The following is a 4,552-nucleotide window of genomic DNA, read 5'->3' on the forward strand; positions in this document are numbered from 1 at the left end:
TTGACCAAGACAAAAGTTTTCAAACCAACACTTTCTTGTCTTTCTCTTGCCTTATGCCCGAAAAAGGAGAGAGAGAATTGAGAAAAACCAACTTCATTCTTTCTTCCCCTCCAAACAGCAGAGAGAGAGAGAGTTAGGAAGAAACCAATTATTTCTCCTCCTTTACTTGCTAAAAATCGAGAAAAAACTGAGAGAAAGCCACAAGAGTAAACCAGGGACTTTCTTCATTCTTCAACAATTTACATCAGCCAAGAAACAAGGAAAACTTCAACTCTTTTAGCTAAGAAAACTGAGAGGGAGAAGGCAGAAAATTTCCAGCCCAAAGCCGTGAGAAACAAGAGGTAAATTGCTAAGTTCTTCTTTATTTTCCTTCTACCTTTGGTTAATAATGTCTTAGAATGAATTAGAACCAAGAAAAGAGAGATTTAGTTGGAGAAAAATTCCACAAGAAAAAAATTTCTAGACAAATTGCTGCCTGAAGACCGAGAGGATAAAGCTGCAGGATTTTTCCTTGTCTTGCTCCATCTTTCAACTAAGAGAAAACCAGAGAGAAAGAGTAAGATTGCAGCGAATAGAGAGCTAAGAAATTCTTGTCTTGGCTTCAAGTGTTTCAACTGAGAGAGATTAGAGGGAGTTGAGAGGAATAGGTTTTGTCCTGCTCCAACCTTCCCGCTGAGAGAAGATTGAGAGAAAACAAAGAAATTTCTCTTGTTTTGCTTCCACTTCAGCCAAGAGGAACCAGAGAGAGAAAACTGAAAGGAAGCTTGAGTCTTGCTTCCATTTCCAGCCTGTTTAACCGAGGAGAAGGACCAAAATAGGTGAGTTAACTTCCAGCTTGTTTTAAAGGTAACACGACTTGGAACTTCAATTTCTTTCACATACGTTAGAGGGCTTTTGATGTATGTTTGGTTGAGGTTGGGTTGAAGTAGAAATTGGTTGTAGAGACTTGCTTTATTGCTAGAAATTTCCCAGCTTAGATCGAACTAGAGATGACCTTTTGTTTTCTAGATTTTGGCTCTTGTTTCGTTGCAAGTTGTCAGGGAATCCTTGAATCCTTTTTGATAGATGAAGCTTGGTGTAAATATAGCATCCATGTGAGTTGGTGGCTGCTAAAAAATTTCTAGATTTGACCAAGGGGGAAACATGAGCTCAATTTATAGCCTTTTAGTATGAAATTTTGAGGAGTTTCCACTAGGAAGTCCTGCTATAAATGTTATATTTCTTGTTTAGTATGATATATAGCATGTTGTCTTTGATTTTAGTAGCAAGTTGTTGGCTTAGATTGAGAAAATTGGCAGCAACATAGCTGCAATGGTTTCTATGAAACTTATGGAGTGAAGCTGCAAGTTTGGTTCTTTTCTCCCAAGAAATCTTGATGAAATTTGTCTAAACGTAACGTATAAATCTCCCATTTCCCTTCCTAGGACCTGCACGTACTGTATTGCTTAACTTCATAAGGAATAAGACTTGATTTTTGAAGAAACTTTGCTGGAAATTCTGTTAAGGTTAATGAATGTGGATTGATTAGAGTAGAATTGAAAGTTTCAACTTTAAGCCCAAAGTTTCAACTTTAAACTCAAATGTTTGTTGGTTTAAGTTAGGAACTCCCTTTAAACATTATTTACTTCATTTATTTATTTAACAAGGTGGATTTTATGGCTAAAATGTTGGTCCATGCTCATTGCTTTGCTAGAATATTTCCAAGTTCTTGACTGATTGTATAAAAGCTGAAATTTTTGACTTTCATCTTGACTTGTTGTTGAACTCCTTACTAAGACCCATGTTATATACCTTGCTAGATGTTTATACGTTGTTTCATGTGTTATGTTCTGAAGTAAGCGAAGGTTTGAGATTAAAATGAGAACTTAGGGGTGCTCTGCGGGAAAGTTTCCAGCTTGTAACTGATTAGAAGAAAGACATGAGTATTTTGTTTTGTGAACTGAAAATTGTGCAAGTATTGATCAAGAATACTCTATAATCTTTGATTTTGCCCTGTATTTTACGCTTACCCTGACTATTATACCATTTGCAAGCTTAACCGATGGAAATTTCTTGGACTTTGAGTGGATATTTTGGTGTAAACTTGGTTGGAAATGCTGGATTCACACTTGTATGTGTATTATGAGCTTGTTTGTGTGTGATTTATGGTTGAAAGTGAGCAAACACTTGCTGGAATTTTCTTGCCTGAACCGTAGGGTAGAAGCTGTGTTTTCCAGCTTATAACTTCCATTTTTGTTGAAGTTTTCAAAGAGATTCATGCCTTATAGTCACATTATGAGGCATTGCATGATTTATACTTCAACCATGAAAAAAAGTAGAGTTCTAGTTAGTAATCCACTTACATGTAACTTGTTATGGAGGAAAACTTCCAACCATGAACCATCATTAAATTTTGACCTTACTTTCGACAAATGGATGCTATTTTACAGAAAAAAAAAATTTCCTGCTTAAATCAAGAATATGTAGCTACCATTTTCTTTGAGCTTTAACTCTAACTTTAACTCTAAAATATTAGTTGCAAACTTATACATTTTGGCTTGTTAAACTTTTAATGCTTTAAACATGGCATGCATGAGTCGATTCACTGGTTTTTAGAGAAACTTGAAGTAATCATAGTGAGAGAATTGTATGAAAGAAGCCGAGAGTAAGGACAAGGGTTCCAACCTTATTTCATGCATTTGGTTGCAAGACTCTATACCTTTTAACCTACGTGTTTGATAACTTTTAAAACTAGAGTTTTATGTGTCTTTCACTTGTTTTAATCAAGGTGATAAGTGTAATTATAGTTGAGGCATGTCTCAGGAGTTGGTGGTGAGGTAGAAGGAAACCCCGAAACCAAGACGTGATTGTTCACTTGATTTGGTGAGTGTTTCAATAGCCTGGCCTGACTTGTACTTGATTTAAATGTTGTTTTGATGAAATTATCAATCAATTGGAATGCTAGATCTCTTGAATTGATATGAGCTAGGTGAGTATGTACTTTATCACACTCGACCTAATTTGACTGGATCACCGTTCTACTGTTTACATATGAAATGATATATATATATATGTGTGTGTGTGTGTGCTTGACTTGAAGTCATTTGGGTATGTTATCCTATCAACTATACTGAGGGACTTGAAATGCAGCACTCAAGTGTTTATAATGACTCCACTGAACGATTGACTTGAAATGCAAGTGAAGTGCCTAGGATCTCAAACCCCATTGGTTAGTTAGTTGAATCGAACCAGCAAGGGCTTGGTCGAGAAGATTGATGAGTCATAGGGAGTGCTTATTGTTTTATCCACTGGATGCGTCCTTTGGATTTGGTATACTCGAGTATTACCTCTACTATTTATTGTGTTTGGAGCGCAGGCCGGGTAGGGGGATGAACGATAGATGGAGACTGGAGTGAAGCATTGTTCTACTGGATATTCTTACTGTACATTAGAGTTGACGGAGTGTCAACGGATCCCGAACAAACTACTGTAGAACTTGCTCCCGAGAGCAGACTATATCCTTATGCGTGAGTGTGTTAATTGCTTATCTGAGTTGTTTACTTGAAATGTGAATGACTTGTCATGTGAATGTCTACTTGCCTTGATTTGAGCTTGCTTTGAAATTGTGATTTATGTAACTGCCAACTTGTTACTTTGTTTGCATATTGTCTTGGAAACCTCACTTGGCGAAATCTCATTCCTTTAGTTTGTTTTTCTTAACAGGGGTTGGCAACGTGGAATCAGGGAAAATCGACAGCTCAAGAGTTGACGTCTTGTTTTAAATAACTCACCATCTTAATTATACTTAGTGATTTGATTAAACGATTTAGATGGTTATCCGTTTGGTTGTATATATATGTCTGGATGAATTGGATTTCTGGATGGTGTGCAATATTTAACCATGGAGTTTTGATGTTTATTTTGGGGTTCATGTTATTAAAGTTGGGAATTGTTATAGTTTTCTAAGATTTACGAGTGAGTCCTGGCGAGAGTGGGCAGACGGTTTCCCAAACCCTTTGGTTCATCTTAAGGGGAAGGTGGGTCGTCACACCTTGCCTTTTTTTTTTTTTTGTTGAAATACATTGTTACTGCTATCATTGGGTTTTCTTAGATGATGTCAAGTAGCTTTGGCCTTTATGTGATGCCCCCTCTTCTCCCTAAGGCGAACCAAAGGGTATCCGTGGGACGCCTGCCCAACTCTCGCCAGGACTCAAACGATATATTGAAGCTTATAACGGTACTAGACATTACATTCAGATAATATAACTGCAATTAGTGCTGAAGCGTTCAATCTTAACGATATTTAATAATTACCAAATCCATATAACGGGTTTCCAAATACATCCCAAAATATACAATAGCCAAAATGTCTAGTCAATAGAATTGGAACCCAATTACAAAAGTCCACAAAAGTACTCAAAAATAGAAATTTCCTCCGAGTCTCATTCCAAACCCAAACCTGTTAAGGAAAACAAATCTACAGGGTGAGCAAAACACTCGTGAGGCCAAGAACACACATGCAAGCACATTGTTCAAGTAACAATCTCAAATTGACAAGTCGAGCAATAATATA

The 4,552-nt window shown here is 36.8% G+C and overlaps 1 long non-coding RNA gene across 2 annotated transcripts; it reads left to right on the forward strand.

The window, feature by feature from the left end:
- LOC140010941 (uncharacterized) lies at window positions 1-3,898 on the forward strand. 2 transcript variants are annotated; one of them, XR_011818143.1, is made up of 4 exons: window positions 1-818; window positions 2,803-2,862; window positions 3,356-3,506; window positions 3,703-3,898. It is a non-coding gene; the product is annotated as an uncharacterized lncRNA (long non-coding RNA). The 2 variants fall into 2 exon arrangements; XR_011818142.1 differs by having other exon boundaries at window positions 2,803-3,506.
- The last annotated feature ends 654 nt before the right edge of the window (window positions 3,899-4,552 follow it).

The sequence above is a fragment of the Coffea arabica genome, chromosome 7e, assembly GCF_036785885.1.
Source record: "Coffea arabica cultivar ET-39 chromosome 7e, Coffea Arabica ET-39 HiFi, whole genome shotgun sequence".
In the NCBI taxonomy this organism is placed as follows: Eukaryota; Viridiplantae; Streptophyta; class Magnoliopsida; order Gentianales; family Rubiaceae; genus Coffea; species Coffea arabica.